The 26,326-nt window shown below is 33.0% G+C and overlaps 1 protein-coding gene and 1 long non-coding RNA gene across 12 annotated transcripts in view; one reads left to right on the top strand and one right to left on the bottom strand.

The window, feature by feature from the left end:
- The first annotated feature begins 440 nt into the window (after nt 1-440).
- The window catches only part of LOC143237279 (paired box protein Pax-6-like), a 114,705-nt gene continuing 88,819 nt past the window's right edge, over nt 441-26,326 (top strand). The window contains exon 1 of the mRNA XM_076476351.1: nt 441-1,178. The gene's annotated coding sequence lies outside the window, so the exon portion shown is untranslated. The remainder of the gene's footprint in view (nt 1,179-26,326) is intronic.
- LOC143237280 (uncharacterized) overlaps nt 5,786-26,326 on the bottom strand; it is a 94,856-nt gene continuing 74,315 nt past the window's right edge. For 4 of the 11 annotated variants that reach the window (XR_013019961.1, XR_013019962.1, XR_013019963.1 and 1 more), the window contains one exon: nt 5,786-6,526. This is a non-coding gene — a long non-coding RNA (uncharacterized LOC143237280). Of the gene's footprint in view, nt 6,527-7,474; nt 7,555-21,266; nt 21,422-22,586; nt 23,560-26,326 lie in introns of those variants that run through there. The other 7 variants (XR_013019967.1, XR_013019965.1, XR_013019966.1 and 4 more) reach the window with 4 other exon arrangements.

Here is a 26,326-nt window from a genome sequence, read left to right on the forward strand (position 1 = left end):
AGTTTCGTTAGGCATTGTACCGTCAAAATGTAAAATGTCAAGCTGGAGTCTCGTTTAACTTTGTATCAGTTTTCATACTGAAGTCTAATCAGGTGCTATATTATCAAAAGCTAGGTCTGACTGTCAAATTGATATTTGCTCATATACTGTGAAAATTGACTGTTGCTAGTATCTAAATATGTTTTAGACTTCGTTGGTGCTCGTTTATCTGTCATTATAGAATTTCAAAGCGAATTGGCAACGCTGAGCGAAGTTAGAAAGAAGATCGAAATGACTTTTTGATATAATAGCTAATGTGAATTTGTGCGTGGGAAGTTTTGCTTGTTACATAATCCTCCGTATTACCGTGACGTGTTAGCTCAGAAACTAGTTTAAACGGGTGGTCCATCATGTCTTCTACTATTAATCATACTAACAACCAGCAGTATTGCAGTTGTTACTTAGAGCTGTATGTAGGTAGACCTTGTGGTGTTCAACACGAAGCGACGACCGTGAATACTTGCTGTGAAGAGAACATGTTTGGTTTCCGTTGCGATCAACACTTAACGAAAGGCAGCAGAGCATGTTTGGCCATGATTCGTGTTAATACCCTGCTAGCTCCGCCTGATAATTGTACTGCTAGTAGCTCGTTACCCAATACTACACCCCCACTTAGATTCACCTGACTTACCACCAGCCGCAGTTGAACTGCACCCTATAGACATCCAATCAGAATGCACCTACCCACATCACGACTAAAGGGAAAGCGAATGAAGATCGCTTTGCGTGGCCTTTGTATCAGTGGGTAGCTATTACAAGCTTTCTCAGCATGGTCAGGTGGCTACCGGAAATTGGATTTAGGTATTAATCCCTGTGCAGGTTCACCTTTAGCGCACACTTCGACATCACCAGGTACTGACAACTAAACCAGAGCTGAATCGTTGCAAGCAAAACACGGCCATACGGTTTCTTTAGCCTTTGGACGATGATATAAGTTGTAACTATGAAGAAATAATATAGATGGCGCTACCAAACAACAAGCTAAACTGTAATAAGTGAGCCAGTTAAAGAGTAAAATATCGCCGAATTACAGTAAATACATGGAAGCTGTGGAAACTACTTAAAGATTATTAATTAAGCGTTTTTTTTTAAATAACGAAAATTTGGTTTTATTCCAAGCACTTCTTCGTATTTACTAGGTAAGTTACGTATTTAGATATAGATTTCGCAGTATCAAATTTTCGATTAAAAAGATAATTGAGTTTTCGATTAGTAGGAGATTCACATTTCAATTTGTTGAAATATATAAAGAGCGTTACAAATTACCTACAGCAATAAATAATGCAGGTTTCTTCTGTAGTTTAACGTCTCATAAAGTATAATACTACAGCGCTTCATAAAATGTATAGAACAATAAAGGTCATAAATTGATTTAATCATTTATAGGCCTTTAAGCATTACTTTATAATAGAAGACTTATACTGTAATATTTGTCAAACTTTGGTTTTTTGAGTGTCCCAATAGTTGTTTTCCTTTCTTTCAGAAAATTAAGGCTAAAACAAGCTTTAAATTAAACGCATTAACGGTTTAGGCTAAAAACTAAAACGCGTGATATCATTTTTAGAAAGAATTGTAATTGTAATTGTCTCCAATATTCACGCAAAGCTACACAAGAGCAATCTGGCTTGTTATTCTTAATTTCAAACTTATAAACTAGAGCGAAGGTAACTACTCAACAGCATCCATTGCTAACTCTTGACCGACTTAACATAATAATAAGACGTAACTGTTACTTTTAAAACGAAACCACGGCCCTAAAGTGCGGAGCATGATTTTTGTGGCAAGGGGCTGCAGCCCATGAACCCTGTATCCTCTGTCCAGCATGTTTCAACCTGTTAGTCATACATAACGCATGATAACTAGATATCACTAACTATAAAATTCTTATTTACTTTGTTATTCCGTCGAAAATGCTTTCATGCTTCCTTTTTGATAATATTCAACAATTTACATCATCGCTTAGTAAGAAAAGTATCACCTGGTTATTCTTAAGCTAGCTATGGTTTTTATGTTGAATCTTCAATATTCATGTTGATTTGTTACAACTGTTTTATTATTATTACTTTTATATTTTAACACCAAAAGAGTTTAAATGAGTTTTATAACATTGGGTTGTAGCCAAAAGCGAAATAAATTTTACCAATTATTTTTTCAGCTAAGCCTTACTTTACGTTTATGTATTAAGCATAATGCTCAAATTAGACTACAAATAGGCCTACTATTACTGATGGTATAAGGTTAGTGTTTAGAAAAAAACGTTTTAAGTGGTGAATCAATGTTAATTAATAAATATTCTTTTGATATTTTAGCCCATGTGTTATCTACTTGGCCTTTAAACATAAGGAAAAATAAAGATTTACTAATACCAAATATCTTTTTAAAAGGAACAGAAGTACGCGTGCACTTTGAAAGGTCCTTAAATAGTACTTTTGAGCCTTTTCACTATATTTTAGGTCAGGGTATAGAAAACATAGTGCGGGCATTCCGTCACAAATTTTAATTCTTTACTCAAAGAGATAATATAAAAGATAAAAGATATTTGGTATTAGTAAATCTTTATTTTTCCTTATGTTTAAAGGCCAAGTAGATAACACATGGGCTAAAATATCAAAAGAATATTTATTAATTAACATTGATTCACCACTTAAAACTTTTTTTTATAAACACTAACCTTATACCATCAGTAATAGTAGGCCTATTTGTAGTCTAATTTGAGCATTATGTCTAATACATAAACGTAAAGTAAGGCTAAGCTTCACTTATTTCATCAGTCTCATAGTAATTCTTAGGAGTATTTTGAGGATACAGACAAATTCGTTTTAGTTAAAATCCACAATATTCATTAATCATTCAACAATGGTTTTCTGTCAATTTTGACTTAATATTTAAAATTTATCACCTCTTCAAAAAACTAGTACCATAATAAATTAAGTTTTACTTCTTTTCTCTACTTACACACACAAAAAAAAATAAATAAACTGGAACTAAATATATTATTGTTGCTTGCTTCATATTAGGATTTCATGTTCGAGTTTTCAACATAAAATGTCAAAGCTTTAATGGATTTTGCAATGATATTACAATGAAGAACCCAGTAAATCTTGATTTCTTGTAATGTCGAAAACATAACTTAAAGATGTGTAGTGACATCTCCATGAATATATATATATATTGTTCACATCGTCGGACAGTCAGTTTTTGCAAGTTTCTGCAGAATTTTATTTTATTATAATATATAGAAGATTTTGTTTAAAATGTTTTGCATGAAAAAAAGAGAAATGCTAAGAAGATGTCACACAGAAGTTTCTGTTCATGAACAGAATAGTCGCGCTTTGAAATATTTTTGTGATATATATGACTTACAAATTACATGTATTTAATGACGAAGTAAAATAAGCTACTACTTAATTATATGTCAACCTTAATGATATCACACACCATATTAGTACATCAGACCAAACTGACAAATCCAAGAGCATTTGATGGAAAAAGATGAATTAATTATGTGAAAAAGAATCTTATAGATCTTATCCGGATATTTTAAAAATAATGGTTCACAATTATTACAGTCAACATCTATGAAGCCACAGATATAACACACATAAAATGTTGTATTTATGCTCATGAATATTGTTCATAGCTGTAGAAGAAAAGCTTTTGATGTTGTTACTCAAAATAATCATTTAATTACTTTCCAGACTATTTTATCAAACACATTCAATAAGGGGGTGTTACATATTTTAAGCGAAAGTTGTGGTTTAAGTATATTATAACGTACTTCCATCTCAACAAAAGAGAAAAAGTAGTAATTAAAAATAAATTGGAAAATTATGATTCTGCCAAAACTTCAAAAGTTCATTTTACCAAAAGAATTATTTTTAATCATGTTTGTGTGTTAAGGCGTGCGACTCGTAATCTGAGGGTCGCGGGGTCGCATCCCTGTCGCGCCAAACATGCTCGCCCTTTCAGCCGTGGGGGCGTTATAATTTTACGGTCAATCCCACTATTCGTTGGTAAAAGAGTAGCCCCAGAGTTGGCGGTGGGTGGTGATGACTAGCTGCCTTCCTTCTAGTCTTACACTACTAAATTAGGGACGGCTAGCACAGATAGCCCTCGAGTAGCTTTGTGCGCAGTTCAAAAACAAACAATGATGTTTTTGTGTGTGCGTTTTATGGCAAAGCCACATCAAGCTATCTGCTGACTCTACTGACGGGAGTTGAACCCCTGATTTTAGCGTTATAAATCCGTAAATTTACCGCTCTATCAGCGGGGCAAATTAATCAAGTCTGATAAAACATATCTCAAATTTCTTTACATTTCTTCATTCCAATTTTTTTATGCAAAAAATATTATTGTGTCTAGATGAAATGGTTTAATTGTTTCTTTATAGATTTTCATCATAATTACTCATTATTACCCACTTAAATAGCAATTAAGTAATAATTTATATATGATATTAAGAAAACATTTTGCAAAAATTGAGATAAAACATGATTTATCGCCATCTAGTGAACAAATAGTGTTACTATTTTTCACAAATATATGTAATTCCTTTAAATAATGAAACTTTCTATTCAGATATTTATATCATATACAATGTATATTTTTTATGTACTTTTGTGTCTCGTAAGCGTGGTTAAATAGATCAACAACTTTTAATGTTCTACGTGTAAGGAAACAGACAAAATATGCAGTATTAAATTGTACGTTGCTAACCTATAATGCGTTGTTTAGACACAAAACTACACAATGAATTATCTGTGCTTTACACGACATTGTCAGTCGAACGCGAGGTATATGTTGTAAGTACGTAAACTAACCGTGAGACATAACCGAACTTATGTGGTAGTAATGGAGAAGTGACACATGTACAAATGTTTAACGAGTTTATCTGACTTGTTGCTTATTCCTACTAGATGGCGCTCATCTTTATTTTGCTAATCCATAAAACATAAGTGGTAAACTTTATATATTTTTACGAATTTTATCGTAACTTATGATATGCAAATAAATACAACAGCGAATATTTTATAACTACGTTTGTTACTTATATTATAGTAAAGCAATTATAATAAACGTAATATACTATTTTTTTGAATTAATGATTTTACAAATTTCTTTTAGTAACACCAAAGGGGTCCGGGATGGTCAAGCGTCTTAAGGTGTTCGACTTATAATGCGAGGGACGTGGGTCGTATCCCATATGATCGCCCTTTTAGCCGTGGGAGCGTTATAATATTATGGTCAATCCCACTATTTCTTGGTAATAAGAGTTGGCGGTGGGTTCCCTCTCGTCTTACACTGCTAAATTAGGGACGGCTAGCTTTGCGCGAAATTTAAAACAGACACCAAATATAAAAATTAGATAAAATAACCTGTGACGTGAAGAGGGTATTCTCTGATTTGTTGCGACTTATTCTGTAGGTTACACTTTCGCTATTCAAAGCTCATAAAAACAATAAAGCCTCTAATATTAAGACCTCTGCATCATATTTTAAATGTTTATCATTTTTGGTAAACAGAAACTTGGAATATTATACCCAAATAGCGGGTTCATTGAATATTACCGAATAATAATTTTGGCAGAATGTCATATTGTTCATTTATCTAGACTGAAAGTAGTTAATGGTGAGTTAAAAGCACTATAAGTCTTACTTTTTGAATAAAAATAATTCCTTAACCTGAAAAATGAAGCTAATGTTTTTAAATACAAAACAAAGTAATAATGAAAACTGATAATTCGATATGTTAAAATATGTTTATCGTTTTATTCAAATTGTAACTTAATGTAAAGGTACACAATGAGCTATATGTGCTCTACACATCACGGGTATAAAAACCCTGTTTCTACCGTTGTAAGTCTGCAGATATGTCGTTGAGCCATTGGGGGGAAGGGCTATAATCTTAAAATTATAACATTTCACTCACACTAAGTATAATTTGAACATAGATCGTGCTTTAGAGTAAAAATATTATACTGATTTGATAATTCTTAAATCATAAATTTTATTTATTGAGAATAATGAGAACTTCTTTGAAAAAGTCATTTATAATGACAAAATTCAGAAACAAGCGTTAAACCGATAGTTTTATATGTAGCTTCTAGATGGCGATACGCTACACTATTCAAACAAGATCAATATGCTTGCGAAACGTTTGAAGTTCAAAGCGTGAAAAATGTACTCACTCACATAGATATTTTTTATTCATTGTATGTAATTGTCAATGTCTAAACGTTACATATTTTATTTGGTCTATAATGGCAAAAAATCACTAAAAACATATTGATACATTATTTTATTTCTTCGGTTAGATCGAAGCTGTTTCCTATTATTCTTACGTTTCACAAACTGAAAGTTCAGAGACAGCTTGTCCTTGTCGTTGTACAGGGTCTACTTCGGGAAACGTTTTTACACCTTTACTTGTTTAATGTTGCAGGAAATTAGCCTCCCCGGCGTCAAAGTACTCAACATTTTAGTGCATCGACCTGAAATGATAGCACAAAAACAGCATTACCCATACTCATATGTAAAGTGTGTAGCGTAAGAAATATTGATCTTCCATACCTTTGCAGAATGCCATCTAATATCTATATGTAATTCTTGTTAACATAAATAGGTAAATATATGTTATTTTTGGCTTAAATCTGAATTAAAATATAATTATTTTCTTCTTTGTTTTCATTCGGTTTGAAAATTTCGATTCTTAGTATTGAAGAAATTATTGCAAAACTAGCAGAATACCTTCAAATAACCTAGAATATCATGATAAATATTTAGGAATTATTTATATATATATGTACTATTAATCTTTAAATAATCTTTTTTATTCCAACGAACTAGAATTCGTTTTAACATCACTAATTTAATTTGATGCACGAATAAAAATATATGGTAAGAATAAGCATATATAAGATTATATTTCGTATTGAGGAAAATTAATGATGATTTAACACTACGAATACTGTGACAGATATTTTAGTACATACTACGTCCAATATATCAGAAATTGAAATAATTCAGATAATAAAGAAGAGGAAGACTTAATCTGCGTAGTAATAAATACTTAATTATGATAAATATTTATTAGAAATGAAAACTTTAAATGCATTGAAGGTATATTTTGATTTACATCATTTGAATTTCAATATACACGTTTTTTTAATTCTCATAATGTTACCTGAAATATCTCGGGAATTTGCACATAGATATAAGAGTATAATAATTGATGATTTGTAAATAATTTATTACTTTCAACGTTTCGCCTTAAACCTTCACTGGAATGTACAATTAACACATGGGTTGAGCGTCAAAATATGTATTAATAAACAGTTAACCCTTTTAATTTTCAGGATCAGTAGACTCAGGCGAAGTTAATCATTCGTTCTTAAACTCACATAAGTCATTCAAATACATCAGGTTTGATCCCAACCTACCCTTGTTTTAGCCGCAGGTGAGAGGATTACAGCACGGCTCTAAGTTTCTTTGTTTACTGTTGTTTCTCTTTAGCTTTAGGCTAAAACAAAAGCAAAATACTTTTATGGGATAGTTTATCACTGTTTGTTTTTGAATTTCGCGCAAAGCTACACGCTAAGCCGTCCCTAATTTAGCAGTGTAAGACTAGAGGGAAGGCAGCTAGTCATCACTACCACTGCCAACTATTGGGCTATTCTTTTACCAACGAATAGTGGGATTGACCGTCACATTATAACGCCCCCACACCTGAAAAGGCGAGCATGTTTGGTGCAACGGGGATACGAACCCGCGACCTTCAGATTACGACTCGCACGTCTTAACCCACCTGGCCATGCCGGGCCATTTATCACTGTTAATAAGCCAAGTGAAATCTATCAGTTACCATGTAGGACTATTCTTTCTGAAATTCCTTGGTTCTTTATCCATGGTGTATTATAAGACTGACGATAAAATCCCACTATTAGATTAAAGCAGCACAAGAACTGATGGTGAGTGGTGTTAAATAGCTATCTTTCATCCAGCCTATCACTTTAAAATTAGGGACAACTAGCGCAGTTATGAACAAAACCGAATCTTAATTGCTAGTCGTAGCAATTTCAATGAAAGAAGTATTTTAAATTCATGGAAACTCATGGTAGGTAAATTATTTAATAAATAACTATATTGCTCTCTGTACGTCTTATTTCAAAACACTTGTTTCATTCTCGCGTTGTATAAGTTAATATTTTTCCAATTAAAAGATTCAGGTCTTAGTAAGACTAAATCCAAATTAATAATTAGTCATCTTAGGTTTTAGTTGGGCTTTCTCTTGAAATAATTCAGCTGAAGAACAAACACCTGGATCTAAAAAAGCTGGAGTGGAAGCTCATTCATTAGCATAAAGTATTGGTGTGTTTTCAAAGTTGAGTTTGCCTTTAGGACAATGTGTGCACAACGGTTTCTGTTTCCTCAGGATGCAAGCACTAAGATCCAGCAGAACTTTTTTTTTTCGTCTTGAACTTGGCCACACGGCCACTTGAGTGGAAAATTACAAGCTAATGGAGCGCTGATGACCGCCAGGTGTTTATGTGCAGAAGGCGAGATCTTGGGTTTTATCTCATGAGAGTTTGTAGGAAGTTTCTCTACTTCTATGAGCTTAGTAATATTAATGTTTACAAAACTTATGGTGTCCAATGCCAACTATGTGAACCAGGATAAGAAGAAACTAAAGACTAAATTATCATTATTGTGTCTGTTTAAGTGTCACTGAATGATGTACATGTCAAAAAAACAGATTTTTTAACCAAATTGCTACTTTATGCACTTTCATATAAAACGTAGTGTTACTTTTAAGGATACCCTGAATGTTGATCTTTCTTGAATATTTTACTTCGCACATTGTAATCTATGCTTCTTTCTCTTTTTAAGCAGTATAAATATTGTTATAGCCCTACCAAATCTGCTCATATTCTGTTAAATTCAACACCTTTGGACAATTAACTATCTATACGACATAGAAACAATTCTACTAGATATACAAAGTACTGACTTAATTAAATACAATATACACATAGTTGTTCCGTGTTTTTTTCTACAGTATGCTTATATTTAGAATTGAAATGTTTTACAACTCCAAGATGACGAGAATTCTATTTAGAGTGGAAAAGTTCTGTACTTTATTTTAAAGTTTTAATAGCCATACCAGCCGTCTTTTAAATAAATGTCTTAAAATAAAGATGTTTCTAAGATACTTACTTTCAAAATTAATCAGTTAGTCAGTAAAATACATTTTAACTAATTATAATTACGAGCAGCAATCTCAGACTAGTGTTTTTGGTCACATAAAAGTCACATGGAGCTGTTGACCATCTTTAACGATGCGATTATCTTGTTTAAAAGATGGGTCAGATGTCACGTTTTTAGGCAAAGTATCATTATATATTACTTTCGTAAACGCACTTACTTCTTGCAGTTTTTTACATTAATGTTTCACATGTTATTCGTTTCATACAACATTTTCTTATACTTCGCTTTTGAAGAACTTTAAGTCTTGTACAAATATCTCGGCTAAATCCGTATATGTTTAGTTTCTATTTATGCTATTTTTCCTGTATGAAATTATGATTGATGTCTTACTCCCTATCTTTTATATTAAATAGCTCGAAAATGTGTTTTGGGTCGTGCAAATATTAAACCAATCGAAACTTACACAATATAGTTTGTTGTGTTTTCAAGTCTGTATATAAACTAACTGCAAAAAAATCACTTCTTAATAATAAGTAATAATTAAACACTATACAGTCTGAGGGAAGTTTATCTGTACTGACTCGTGACATTACGATTGAAAAAGCGAAGGTCGAATATATATTCAGTGAATAAGTTGGGCTATATTATCTCTCTACGATAGATAACGATGACAGAAATGAAAATTGTAACAAGCTATGCCCAACCAATGACGAGAGTTAAGTATTTGAAATCTATGTGGTAATTGCCTAAATGAAATTTCTCTCAAAGTAGAGTAGAGGTTTCCAAATTCATTTTATTCTTTCTTAACCCAGTTCTTGATAACTGAGGATGTTTCGCATACCACTGTCATTATAAGAAAAGCATCTCTTATTTGACTAATCTTTTAGCAAAAAAGCTGGAGGATAAAAATCTTGAAAGTCCATCTAGAGAACAGGTATCGAAGAAACGTTCTCGAAGCCTGGGGCAGCAAACTTGGCGGCGCTTCTGTCTTGCTCATGTAATGGGTCACTGCACAGCGTCGTCATGTCAAAGTGAATGGACGAGATAAAAGTCGTCTTCATTTTTTTCCATTACTCGTCAATGTTGATTGTTTGTTCAGTGATCTTAACGCCGACGGCCGCACCCTCCCTGTATCTCGCCCTTTAAGACGTCTGTAATGACAGACATCATCCGAGAGTACGTAAGATTTGTTCCCTTATTTTTCCCACAGGCTTATTTTTTTGTCAAACCAGCTCTTACTCAGATATTCCAATCACGTCTAATTTCTTCTCGGCTGCCTTTTGAGGAACAAGTCTTATTTAGAAGGGTTTCATTATTTCAAATTTTTACCTTAAGGCTTATTGTAAATCTCTTGTTAATACATCATTGACTTTTGTCCTGCCACTAGATGAGGCCAGTTTATTTGTGCTGACATCAGATAGCTTCACAAGAAAATGATCCAACTTATGTTATTATTAACGCTGCTACGAAGGTATTGACAACAGAAAATCATAACTAAGCTGAGCTGTCAACCTCTAATTGGTGACGCCTCCTTCTTTTGTTTTGTTTAAATGTCATAATTACAAAATTATAACGTGTAAGATGTTTCCCAAGTAAATTATATATCTTAATTTACCAAACATACGTAAATGGAATCTGAGTTGCTTTAGGCGATTTTTTACACTTTATTTTATACAAAATTTTCGTATTTTACTCTTTCGTTCATAAACTTGTTTCAGGTTGTAGCATAACTTATGGCATAAGCATTAACAAGATAAAATAAGACAACGTAGTGTTTAGTAAATTAAAATACATAATTTAATAGGGAAACAAGCTACAAATTCAATTTTGTAATGCGCTTTTGTTTAACATAATCCAACTTTAGTGCACATATTTGTCATGTTGCTTCACAAAGAACTCAGCTAATTTAATAGTGGAAATGATGGCATGGGCACTATAAGTGACTCTGAACATTCAAGTCTTTCGTGATGAGAAGAAATCCACTTGAAGTAAAAATGTATTATCAAGACAGCTGATTTGGTATTAGCACTTTAATTAAAATAAAGTACAGTCAACCTTTATTAACTTGAAGATGACCTAAGAAGGTTGAAACATTGTTCCGTACTTTATTTTAATTAATGTGCTAATACCCATGCCAACCATCTTGAGAATACAATCCTAACCTTTCCCTCCTCTAATGTTGTGACCTTTGCTCCTATTGTTTAACAGTCTTGCTTCACCAGTATTCTTCATCAAAAATGGCTGTGATGTATTTTACCAGCTATACGCGAATACCTGTGGCAACATTGAATTTTTGAATGATGGGAAAATCGCCATAAATCAGATATATAGGTGCTAAACACGTTGTTGTCCGTGCGTCATCACAGTTTCCATTTACAATTAACGACACGCCACCGTGTTATCATATATAAATCCTTTCTACATAAAACGTTAAAGTGGCTTAATTACATAATGAGCTTACAGTACTGACTGATAGATTAGCTGGGATTTACATGGCTGCTTTTCCCAAATAAAGGTTTATCACAGCTTGAATTATCACCATTAGTGTATCCCGATTATTCAGTTTAGAGTAGTGTTTCTGGATTAAATTGAAGGCGAAGCATGTTCATTCTCCTTTCGAGGAACCTATAGGCTTACCACACTAAATTTTGTTTTTCGAAATCCGTGGTAGTCAAAACCCATTGTATCGCTCTGTTCTTATCAACAGCAAGCTCAAAACAAACTTCTCTGTTAATATGCTCTTACGTCTTTTGGGCCTGGCATGGCCAAGCGCGTAAGGCGTGCGACTCGTAATCCGAGGGTCACGGGTTCGCGCCCGCGTCGCGCTAAACATGCTCGCCCTCCCAGCCGTGGGGGCGTATAATGTTACGTTCAATCCCACTATTCGTTGGTAAAAGAGTAGCCCAAGAGTTGGCGGTGGGTGGTGATGACTAGCTGCCTTCCCTCTAGTCTTACACTGCTAAATTAGGGACGGCTAGCGCAGATAGCCCTCGAGTAGCTTTGTGCGAAATTCCAAAACAAACAAACAAACAAACTTACGTCTTTTGTTACACATTAGAATCGAAAACATAAGTAACATGCAAACTGTTTAACAGTGCTTTACATACGTCATCTGTTAAGTAGTGTAAGTGTGATATTTATGATTCTTCTTTTTATTTTTAACTGTTGTCACCACTGCAGTGATTTTACTATGTTACTACCGCTGTAAATTTTGGCTTAGCTTTTGCTTAAACTTTATTTATTACTTTAAGCTGACTGTTTAGTAAATTTATCATGTGTGTGTGGAGAATAAAATCGGATTAAGAATGTTAGAGCCCGACATGGCCAAGTGTGTTAAGGCGTTCGACTCATAATCCAAGGGTCGCGGGTTCGAATCCCGGTCGCACCAAATGTATTCGCCCTTTCAGCCGTGAGGGCGTTATAATGTGACGGTCGATCCCATTATTTGTTGGTAAAAGAGTAGCCCAAGCGTTGGCGGTGGGTGGTGATGACTAGCTGCCTTCCATCTAGTTTTACACTGCTAAATTAGGGAAGGCTAGCGCAGATAGCCCTCGAGTTGCTTTGCGTGAAGTTCAAAATAACAAATAACAAGAATGTTAAACTTATCTCGTGACATATCTAATATATCGTGTTTCTATTAATTATAATTAACTTAGATATTTTAATTGAAGTATTCATACTTTTCCTTTTTTGACACGATGCTGTTATTAATTTAACTTTTTTATCATTTTTTTTTATAAATATCAGTTTGCTTTCTATTTTTTACTACACTATCTGTACCGTCCAGCAATACAACGCTGTAATTACGCATGTGTCATGGTAGTTTATATTAGTCGTTGAACTACTGTAAAGTTATACTGTCTAAGCCATTTAATTGGATTCCATTGTTCACTTGGCGTATGGAGATTAATGCAATATTTTGCGTATACTGTTGCATCACTTTACAAAGGTGAAGGAGTTAGTGATAAAACATGAAGCAAACAACTCAACTAGTTTTTTATGTGTCCTACAAGTACATTATAGCTTACCCTTTTTGTGATGGTGATTTTATTAATAGCATTAATTAATATTTTTAATATACAAATATATTTCTCTTTGTTCATTAGTACTAACATTTATTTTTATTTACTAACTTTTACGTTTATTCATGCATTTTGTTATTATGTGTTATTTATTGACATGACTTAGTATCTGAATTTAAGAGTAGCATATATCCCCTAAAAAGGCCGAACGACGTGGAAAATTATTGGGATTACGGCCGAAAGTATTGCTAATTAATAGCAAGAGTACCCAACTGATAAATCAGTACATTCTGACAGTTTCAAGTTTTAGTTTTCGACTTTACACACCCTTGATGAGAACAGTTACTGTTCAGTTCCGATCAATGTGTAAGGTAACTTTCTTTGATCAAAAGTTATTTATATCCTTATTAATAATATGTTATTAATAAACTGAATATATAAGATTTACCTAGTATTTAACAAATAATTAAATATCTCGCTAAAACGTACGAATTCTAATAAACGTTTATAGCCAAAATATTATGCGAATAATTAACAATTTGTTTTGAAAAACATTATGCTAAAAATAATATTTTGTAATTAAACAAGTGAACACTGGTGGGTAGAACTTCACCCTATTTAACATAAGTTTGTAGTTAAATAATAACTTAACTAGTGGACACAGTTGGGTATATCTTCAATCTATATAACATTATGTCTTATTAATAAACTAATCATTACTGGTATTAAGTCTGTCGTTCAGAACCTTAGAAAGAACAAATATAAAGTGTACGTTAAAGGTGTCTACATTATATGCAAATAGAATAAAACAAGTTATTCGTACTGTTACGATTTTTCCAGTAGAAATAATGAACGTTTTGATAATAGCAATTTAAAAAATTGCAACATTTAGCTCATTACTAAATAATATTATAAACATTAGTGTGTCAAGTTTGGTGACAACATAAACTATTTTAAAATTAAAGCCGCAGCACAGAAAAATGAACGACATGTTTGATCTATAACACAATTAACACAAAACAAACACATAATCGTTATTTTGTTGAAGGAAGACAGCTAATCAACACCACTCATCACCAACTCCTGGACTACTATAATCAATAGTGGGATTTGACCATCACTCTTACAAAGCTCCAATGCGAACCACGATTTCTAAGACGGTAAGAGATGAGGACCTTGGACCCAAAATTAGAAACGCTAACCTGTCTCATAATAATTGCACAATCTATACTCCACAGTTAATAAGTATTAGCTTCTACTTAAATAAGGATAAAATAATTTTTATTTAACTTGAAAATGATAATAATTTTAAACAACTTCTCACAAAACATTACGTGCAATATCTATACTTTCTGACGATCATACACGGTGAAATTAGCGTTTCTGTTTATAGTTTTTTTACTTTTCTATTTAAGAAATCAATAACGTCAAAAAATTCATACAGTACGCAGAAAACTGTTCTACAGGTCAGCCAGACGACCTTTAAACAATTTTTTTCTTAAATAATGTGCCGAATTTTGTAGAGTGTGACAAACAGTGATATTTTGTTGTACTAATATTGCCTCAGGTATTATATAATTTCATAATTTTGCTTCGAGTTTGAGTAATGAGTTAATTAGTAATAATAATAACGTAGGCTTCGGGCCAGTTCGTGACCAAAGATGACAGCATGCTATGTTCTGGTTGTGTTATCCTGACTCGTGACTGTCACTTTGTTCGTTCTATCATTCTGAATGTTTGTTAACTATAGGACAATTAACGTAGCTGCAAAGAAAGAAGTCATGGTATGTATAATATATTTGTGTGTGCATAAGACACAGCGCAAAATGTTCAGGCTACAATAACAGCTGCAAATTGTACTTTGGGCACTTTATTGAACCCCATATAAATTACAAAGTGCAGAATGTAAGGAGTTTAAAATATAAGGACTGTAACATTAATTAACTTAAATTTGATGTATTGAAAACATTTGCCAATTATATATATATGTATATGTGTATAAATATAAAGCAACAAAATAATTATTTAAGAATGTATCTCTTTTTAATTTATGAAAAATTCTGAGCCTGTTTATTAAATATTTTCTCCAAAATGATTAGACAGTTGTTCTTTAGTTCAGTGACTCACGCATTGAGTTAGCTTATTCATGCATACTAGTTTGTAGTTCAATAAATCGCAAGACTATTTGATCGCATTTAAGGTATAGCTTTCCACATATAACTATGTGTATTCATAAAGTTTATGAATTTTAATTATTTTTAAGGATATAATAAATATAATAAAACTAATAAATTAATATAAACATGCTATTCGTAACATAAATATGGTTTGTTTGTTTTTGAATTTCGCGCAAAGGCTACTCGAGGGCTATCTGCGCTAGCCGTCCCTAATTTAGCAGTGTAAGACTAGAGGAAAGGCAGCTAGTCGCCACCACTCACCGCCAGCTCTTGGGCTACTATTTTACCAACGAATAGTGGGATTGACCGTCACATTATAACACCCCCACGACTGAAAGGGCAAGCACAAATATGGAAATTAAGTTTGAAATAATTATTTACAACGCGTTTTGCAGAAGCAATATAGGTAGTAGCACAATAAAGTAGCCGTGGTTTTGACATCTGTAAACACAAATGTACCACAATGAACTTAATAGTGGATAAGTATAATAATACCTCAGAGCAGTTTAAATAGTGAATGTTATTATGAAGTTAATAATGTAGCTTACTGAATCATACATTAAATAAGTTTATTGCAGAAAGCCACTGTGGCTCAGCGATAAATCTAGGAATTATAACGCTAAGAATCGGGGTTCGATGTTTTCTGTGCATTAGAATACAGATAGTTTATTGTAAACTTTCGTAACGACGATAAACCCACTTGAAGTAATATGTATCTCAAAACGGCTGGTATGGGTATCACCACTTTTACTAGTAAAGCAAAGAACAACATTTTGACTTTCTTAGGTCTTCTTCAGGTTAGCCTCTTTGTTACGTTATTGTGAAGTTTTACTTAACAACGAACAAACAATTGTTTCAGGAAAACGTGTAGTAAAATAAAAATTAAACCACCACGTTGAGTACATTGCTCCAACGGTTTTTATCAGAATTAGACTAAACTGTTCCTGATGAAATGTGGTTGCATGGATAGTAACTGCTTGTTGTATAAACCTGAAGACCAGAAATTGAAAGGTAGACTTTGGAAAAGTTGTCCTCTATACTTGTGTTCCGGCAAGTTGCATTAGAATACTTTGCCTAAACCATGTGTCAAAAAATAAATAAATCATTTATATATAAAAAAAAGAATTATGTGATATTGTACGTGAGTGACATGCTAGCATAAGATACTGTTAATGTTTAAATTCTGGTGACTGGGAACTGCATAGACATTATTATTATGACTGTAAACATACGAAATAAATAAATTAAATTAGACAGGTCGGCATTCACAGGCGAATGCAACATGTCACCTCCATGCAATCTCAACATGGTGAACTTTGACATCAGAAAAATCATTAGAAACAAAGAAAAATTGCAAACTGTCTATATCACTGTATATATGACCTGCAAGAAGGTATCTTTATACCAAATATCATGTAATTTGGTTTATATACACACGAATAGTTCCAGAAAACTCGAAATTGTACTTTCCTCCCCGAAAAAAATGATCAAAAGATAAAAATGATAACATTTTCTATATCTCTGTTTGAAACCCATAAAAAATATCTTTGTACCAAATCCCACGTAAACTGACCTAACACTAAAGTACGCTTTTCTGTGAGCTCCGAATCCCTGCAAAGACTCGAAATTTGCATATCCAACTATTTCTGTAAATCGATGAGTTGGACTCATGAATATTTATTTTCCTGCATGATTGCTGTAAATATCACCTCAAAGAGGCCGAAAATATACATTTTTTTGGGTTGTTTTGTTTTACCTTTAACCTCATAAAAGGCCTAAATAAAAATTTAATAGGTGCCTGGAGGTATTGGAACAACATATAACAGTATCATGTTTGAAATCAATACGCCCGAAAATGAAAAAAAAAAAATGCTTCTTGAAAAGCACTTGCAAAATAAGAAACAATAGAAAAACAGCATGTCTTTGTGCGGAGACAGAAATATAATTCATTACTGTCACGGGACTACATAAAGGGATACGCATGAAATCGTTTCAAGTGGGGTCAAAGGTTATTTAAAGGAGAGAAAAAGTCCTTTCTCGTATGTAGGCCTGGCATGGCCAGGTGATTAAGGCACTCAACTCGTAAACCGAAGGTGGCAGGTTCAAACATGCTCGCCCTTTCAGCCGTGGGGTGTTATAATGTGCGGTCAATCCAACTATTCATTGGTAAAAGGGTAGCTCAAGAGTTGGTGGTGGATGGTAATGACTAGCTGCCTTCCCTCTAATCTTACACTGCTAAATTGGGGACGGCTAGCGCAGATAGTCCTCGTGTAGCTTTGCGCGAAATTCAAAACATACCAAAACCAGACCTTTCTCGTGTAACGTAAAACATAAAATACATTAATGGTTTTTTTATTTGCAAAACTCAGGCAATAGTCATAATAAACTTTATTTACATTATGCGGTTATCTTGTGTATCAGGAGTAAGATTTCGGTAGCTACAAATATAACGGATGAATGCATAGGTTTTACAAATACTAACATAAAGTAACCCCCTCATGAATCACAGGAGCCCCGCCATACTGATTAACACGTGCTACGCTTCTTACCATTAACTTGTGAACGAGAGTTTGGATACAATTATATAAACAGTGCCCTCTGGCTCAAGAGGAAGAAAGAAACATAACATGCGACGCTAGACTTCAGTGATCCTAAAAACCCACATGTAGCTTTCCTTTATGCTGGGTGACCCTTCCGGGTGTTTTTTAGCGTCTCTTGGTAAGGAGCTACGCCACAGAGATAACAATAAAACACTCAGATCCGCCTCAAATCCGCTTACCAAGTTTAATCCTCCTAACTCCAAAACTTTAAGTAAAGATCGCAAATAAGCAAATTCACACACAACGTAAATTAACGTAATTATATTCCAAAACTTTTATGGTACTTACAAGTCACGCAAAATATTGCTAACTCAATTCCCTGAAACAAGGACTCCTGAAACATTGAACGTATGGATAAATAACTATACAAAAAATGGAAACCTGGAATTCGCTTTTATTGAAGAAACACTTTTTAGCTTTAAAATGGCCCCCCGCTAGTACAGCGGTATGTCTCCGGATTTACAACCCTAAAACCAGGGATTCGATTCCCCTCGGTGGGCTGAGCAGATAGCCCTATGTGACTTTGCTATAAGAAAAACAAAACAAAAAACAAACAGCTTTAAAATGTTAAACTTTCCGGTGGAATTAATAAAATGTAATAAAGATTTTTATTGTTTATTTTATAACATTGTTTCTCAATTTTTTAGCAAAACATTAATAACAGTAATGTTAAAGCAATATTATTTAACCCCTATTAATTTTGACGTATGATTATATTGATCATTATTTCTAATGCATATTTAATTAGCTTTTTTGTTTACTCGCTTTCACTGAATGATGCTAATTGTGTGATAAGTCAATCAGGCTCATAACTGTTGTTGTTAAACACGAAGCTATACAAATGGCTCTCTGTGGCATATTGTTTTTTTTATAATTTTCTTTGATGATTTCCCAGCAAAATTTATATTCTTTTCTCACATTTCCTAAAAACGCGTCCAACAAGCAATATCTTCCAGGCTACAACCTTTCCTCTAAAGAATTTTGTCATTAAATAAATGAAAATATAAACTGGAACAAAATATTTAGATAACACAAGAAACAGTAGAACCAAAGTTTTCAAAGCTCTATACAAACTTTATAATTTCAAGAAAATCTAAAACTTGCTCCCAGTCATACATTAGTAATTGTTTTCAGTGAATACAGAAAGTAAAACAACCAGATAGATAATTAGTATTGGCTTCTAAATTCAAATGTTTTATGTTCGGGTTTTGCTCAGTGCTACAAGGCGCGGCATGGCCAGGTGGGTTAAGGTGTTCAACTCGTAATCTGAAGGTCGCGGGTTCGAATTCCCGTCGCACCAAACATGCTCGCTCTTTCAGTCTTGAGGGCGTTATAATGTGACGGTCAATCTCACTATTCGTTGGTAAAAGAGTAGTCCAACAGTTGGCAGTGGGTGGTGATGACTGGCTACCTTCCCTCTAGTTTTACACTGCTAAATTAGGGACTGCTAGCACAGATAGCTTTTGAGTAGCTTTGCGTGAAATTAAAAACAAACTGTGCTACAAGGAATAAAGTAACTGCAACATATGGAAAACGAAAAATTGTGCATTAAATATTACGGTGTCATTCCGTGTTTAGTACAATATTATGAAGACAGAATTGTTATTGTCATGGGAAGAGGTTTCAGGAAAATTAATAAAAAAAAAACTGTCAGCATATGGAATGCAGTGACATGCTGTGGTCGGACATTAACTCATAATCACCACAAACATTGGTTTATCTAAGGATGGGAGCTGACACACATTCTGTTTAACCGCTTTTGATCTTTTACCAACGACTATGTATGTGTAACACTACACTTTTTGTCTAAATCATAACCGAGAACTATGTTGTACGTAATATAAAATTTGCTTAAGTCACGCAACCATTTACAATATATCATATGAGGATTACAACTCATTGCACTCCTACTTATTTCTGTTTGATCTTTGCCGTTCACGGACCTGCGACAAGCAAGATAAAACAGGTTTCAGATCATATATCCTTGTTTATCTTTTATGTACAGTTAACCAATTAGGAAGATATTTACAAACTCTTTCCTTTTTCTCAGTAATATCACGAAGCTTATTCACTAAAAGTAATGACCTTTCTAAGAAACTAATAATTTGTTCATTTGAAACAGGTATCAAATCCTTTCTAAGTTCTTGCTGAAATAAAACCAGGTTAATCCTTCATCATAAGTAAGTAATAAACTTTTATACATCTAAAACTTATATCGTATTTGTTTAGATATAAATTAAAGTTTTTATTAAATGAAAATAAGTAGTTTGATAAACAAGTATTACATTTCGGCTCACAGTACTAAATAAGTTGAATTTATAAAAGAGAAAACGAATGATGAATCACACATAGCAGTTGTTTCAGTTTGATAGCTATGGAATCCGACAATAAAGCTTTCATAAAATATTTTAATAATTTAAACATTATGTTTAGGAGAAGCATCTTGTGATTATGGTAACTATCATTATTCATTTATTTAAATGAAAAAGATGCGTAACTTAGGTGTATATTGTTTTTGTCACAATTTATTTAACAGCTATGCAGATCGGTGTAGTATTTAATAATTTCAGATTAGTGTCCAATACCTTTAACTTGCGTACATAATTTTTTAAAGGTTATACTATAGCGAGTTATTTTATAGCTGTATCCATGCAGTAGTCATGTCTATTAATAGAAACAAATCTCGTACGGGTTACAATGAAAAAAACAAAACAGTTAGAGGGTGTCGACCTTGATTATATACATAGAGGGCGTTGCCCTTATTTGCACAGTGAAAACTGTCTGTATTTAACTCCTCAGTCTTCAATAGATTTTAGAGTCGCTCCTTTTTTCAAACTTATAGTTCAAGGTACATTAAACTCACCCATCTTTTTGAAACCTCATCCATCAAAGCTCATCTTGGATTAAAATCTAGTTCTAATATTAAAATTATGTTGATTGTGAAAACTTCTGTCTACTCTTCCCTCAAGAGATGATTATTAATAATTATTAATATAAAAGACGCCTAAAATGATGAAAATAGAAAATTATTAAAATCTTGTAATCACAGCAGTTATATATTAAAGTAAGTAAAACAAACAGAAAACACTATGTTACAAATGAATTGCTTATAAATAAACGCATTAACACTTTAATAATTACAGAATAGAGAATTCAGTCAATAACTCGAAAACATTTTATTTTTTTATACACACACACAAAACAACAATAAGAAAAAGCAAGACTTACTCCATAAAAAAACATTTGTCTACTGCTCATAAATCTCTTGATAGCTTCTCCAGGTGCGCAGTGTTTACTGTACATAGATTTTGTTTGTTACCAAAAACTTCCTTTGAAAACTAAACCGTGAGTGTACATAAACGAGTTCCTATTGCAAGGCAGCGCTACATATAAAAATATGAAGTAAACTTTATATTTATTTAAGTAATATCCATCCATTTATTATCTTGAACAAATTAAATTATTCATTCATAATGACTTTTAGTTTAGTGGGTAATTAGAAAAAAGTGGATAGCAACCACCTCAAATGACATTATTAACTGTTTTTTTCAGCCTTATTTATTGTGATAATAGCTTCTATACTATACAAATTTTTTATTACTTTCTCACACTGTTTTACATAAATGGACTATCACTATCACAAAGTAAAATGAGAAGTAACATTCTTCCAACCATATATTTAAATCACGCATGAACGTTATGTACAAATAAGTGTAAAAAATCATTAATTTATACATGTGTGAATATAGTAGACTTACTAGAAAACGTTGTGGTCTATATTTTATCTCTAGGTAACACAATGAAAGCCTGATATTACATATCAGAGAAAGGACTATCTTTCAAAGGTATATAGAATTATGAACATTTTAGTCTCATTGTTTTTGAAAACTATTCATATATGCCAACTGATGACTTCATTATTATGAAGTTTCCAGAAATTAATTAAATAGCTCCAATTACTTCCTACAAGAATGAACAGAATCAATATTCTTCGTATGAATTAATGTTTCCTCATTTTTCAAACAAATTGTTTTCTGCTAATTAGGTAACCATGATTTCCATCAGTCATCAAAAAAGGAGTGTGTGTTATTAAAGATTAAATAAAATCTATACATACATATAAAAGATGGATAAACAGGTGAACTAACAGAAACATATAGATATAGGTCAGGCGCAAAGATAAAGAAATAAAAGTGTGATATTATAATAGGTAAAAGGCAAGGTCAACAACCAAAATATTTGGTGAGTGGATTTCGTTATTGTGTAAAAAGTGGTAAAGGAGTGGAGAGGTACCATCTGGACTTTTCGTTAAACATGTGTGAAATTCTTGTTAACACAATGAAAAAACAAAATGAGTGGTAATTACAGTAGTAGACTTACTTCTTGTACACTTTGTCTTACCAATATATATAACTTCAGAAAATAAACAGACCCTACTATTATACTGAGCTCTCCATCTAATTGAGCTCTTTAATGTCATCAGTTTTACTAGTTGAAGCAGTCATACTCAGTTAATCTAGATAGTTTCGGATCTGTCTTCCAACTTACCTATTGGTTATATAAAACACCAGATTTTCTTTTTAGGTAGGATACTATATTATTAACTGGGAAATACTTTTTCAGTCTTAAAGACGATTTGTGCATTAGTAGACAATGTGATATTCCAAGCTAAACCCTACAATTCTGTTTAACTTTGATCTTTATAAATTCAAAATTTGATATTTAATTTGGTTTGAATAATCTCCCTTTATTCGTACGCCACAAGAGATCGATTGATTGTTTGGTACTAAGCGCAAAACTACGTAATTGACTATTTGTGCTCTGCCCATCACTGGTATCGAAAACTGGTTTCTAGTGGTGTGAGTCCGCAAACATACCATTGGGGGGGGAGGGAGCGTATGTCACAAGAGAGGCAAGGGCAGGGGAGTTTCCCCAGACCTCATGAAAGTTGCACGTCTTCAACTGTAGAGAAAACAACCAACGGGGAGGAAAATATAAAAAAAAAATATTATGCCAGAGGTTCTTTCCTATGCGGGCGAAACAAACATAATACGTCAGAGAACTTCTCCACTACAGACGAAAATAAACCGGATATTTATTTTTTTCAAGAAGACGAAATATATTGGGTGATCATGCTTATTACATACTTGGCCTCTCTATTAAGGTGCAAAAACATATAAAATATATTTCCCCTGCTCCATTAGAAAAGGACAAAGTTTTAGAGCCGTCAAAAGAAGGTTGAAAGATAGTGTTAACAGGTCGTACATTTCTGGGTCCCATGTAATTGATGAAGACTATAACATGGAGTTGTCCCAAGCTCATGATGCGCTGATGTGCTCTATTTATAACCTATAATCACTTACAGTGATTAACTGCTCTTTTGTTGGCTCATAACCAGTAGACTCACTATTGCAGAACATGTGATTACGACACAGATTTTTCTTGTACACATTCATCTCTTGTTTGGATCAGCTGCAATAAACAACAACAAAATAAACATGGAATGAAATACAAATCCTTGTGAAAAATAGTCATTTGTAACATAAATATGTTCATTCTGTTCCTTCAGTTTGATTTTCTAGCTATTCCGATTTCACAGAAATCAAACGTTTCTTGTTGTTGTTTCTATAGTAGATCTTGGGACAGAGGAATGTATATTTATCTTAATAAATTTGAAACTATATTTACTAATCGTACTTTTTGATATTTTAAAATATTTCAGTGTAGTTAAAAATTCAAATTATGAATAAAGATTTCCGTAATGTAACAAAGTATGTAGTTTTCTCATGAACAATATTGGAAATCTATATTCTATTTTATGTCAGACCGTTAACTGGATCTATGATTGTAATATAAGACACAGAAATTTAGTTCAACTTAGTTTCAAGTACAATACATTTTCTTGGATTCCTTTCGAAGTCATTTTACTTTTTTAACTGAATTTCTAAGAACGTAACTTAATACAAATGTTAAACTTTGGTCCATAAACTTCAAAGTCTTTTTTAATTATTTCTATATTAAAAGACCATTAAAGCCATCAGAATGCTGTTTGATATGAAATAAACGTGCAAGCCTTTCAAACTTATTGACAAAATTATGGGCGTTAGCTCCAGAAATCTCAGACTTAGGAAATATACTGATAGTAATAAGCACTTCTCATATTATATAAGGCATACAGAAAGAAAAACAAATCCTAGAAACTCGACTTGAAGATGAAACTAATCACTTTTAGCTATATTTGATTCGAAAGTTGAGAGTAAAAACTATTTGTGAAATAGATGACGCCCTTGTGGTATGCATACAATATTCAAATTTAGCAAAAAAATGTTTTACACGGTGTAAATAGAGAGAGAACAATTGTGTAGAAGGATGTTCCACAGTTAGTGAAGTGTGTGCAGCAATACATCAAATAGAACAGTGATGTAGTTACAATGTATACTTTTATGTTTAAGCGTTGTTTGTTTTTGAATTTCGCGCAAAACTACACGAGCCGTCCCTAATTTAGCAGTGTAAGACTAGAGGGAAGGCAGCTAGTTATCACCACTCACCACCAACTCTAGGCTACTCTTTTATCAACAAATAGTGGGATTTACAGTAACATAATAGCACTCCCACGGCAGAAAGGGCGAGAATGTTTTGTATGACGGGAATTCGAACCCGCGACCCTCAGATTACGAGTCGAGCACTTGGAACGGAGTGCTGCCACCTGGCCATGCCCACCCGTATGTTTACCATCTACAGAGTTTTCACAATCGTATTGTATTTAATTTATAAACAAAAAGTGAAAATAAATGTAAAAGTAATATATTCCCATTTCCTCACTCAAATTTTATTTCAATAGATCACAACGATTTTAACAATTTTCCTCCAGAGCACCCACCGACGCTTCATTTGATTACACGGGCCTGAAAACATAAATTTTATAAAACTTGTTTAGATTTTAATGATGGATTTACCACAACTTAACTATGAGATTCTGAAAATAATATTCAGATTCCAGAGTATAGGAATTGCTGTAGAACATGTAAAAATTTCAAGACAATAAAACTTAGAAGGCCTGTCTTAGGGCTATGTCACAGCAAACTCTTGAACCATATCATATACACAATGTATTAGAGTATAAGCTAGCATAGGCCAAATGGCAAAAGAACATTATACCTACTTGTTAGGAAACTTTAGTTATCGCTATAGAATAATTTAGCCATAAAAGTTTGAATATAGTTGCTAGAACCATAATTCCATGAAAAATATTAGAAATGAAATAGTATGTATGTAAAACATAAATATTTTTCTAGATGAAACATTCTTGGCAGCTTTCATACTATCATTTCATACGTGTGTAAATTATAATGAAGTGCTAAAAACATGTGTCATTTTTTCGTATGGCATCAATATGATATCTTTTTTGTTAAATAAAAAATAAAATGGTGACAACTTTTTCAGTTTTGGCATGAAATAGTCATGATAATCAAATACATTTCTTTTTCTTATTAGGGGGCCCGGCATGGCCAGGTGATTAAGGCACTCGACTCGTAATTTGAGGGTCGCGGGTTCGAATCCCCGTCACACCAAACATGCTCGTTCTTTCAGCCGTGGGGGCGTTTTAATGTGACAGTCAATCCCATTATTCGTTGGTAAAAGAGTAGCCAAAGAGTTGGCGGTGAGTGGTAGTGACTAGTTGCCTTCCTTCTAGTCCTACACTGCTAGATTAGGGATGGCTAGCGCAGATATCCCTCGTGTAATTTTGCGCGAGATTCTAAACAAACAAATTACGACAATAGTGTTTAATTATAATATCATGTTATGGATATGGAAGTAATCAAAGTGTGTCATGAATACAATACCACTTCATACAACCTATAAATACATATTACAGGTTTCAGGCACAATAGCATTTTGTAAAATAAAGTGCTAAACTACCTTAATATGCTATCATAAAGCTGTTAAAGTCTAAAAATAAACTATGTTAATGTCACAAACTTTAATGTTAAAAAGTTCGATCAATTGGCTTTTCTTTTTTATTAATCATGACACGGCTAGTTGTACCCATTTAAACTCTAGAAATTGGACCTTAGCATATTTGAATCCAGAAATCCTGATGATAGAAGAAGTGGGTAGAATAATTTTTAAACTTTCAATCTATGAATCAAGAACGATATATTTAAAAACATGCTGACATTTGAGCTTTTATGTTTTCTCAATGGTAAATATTATGGTATCACTCTTCATATGCGAACAGGTCTACAGGAAAGAGTTGCCTTTTCTTTTTTTTACTTCTGCTTTTTTTC

The sequence above is a fragment of the Tachypleus tridentatus genome, chromosome 13 (assembly GCF_004210375.1).
Source record: "Tachypleus tridentatus isolate NWPU-2018 chromosome 13, ASM421037v1, whole genome shotgun sequence".
Taxonomy (NCBI): Eukaryota; Metazoa; Arthropoda; class Merostomata; order Xiphosura; family Limulidae; genus Tachypleus; species Tachypleus tridentatus.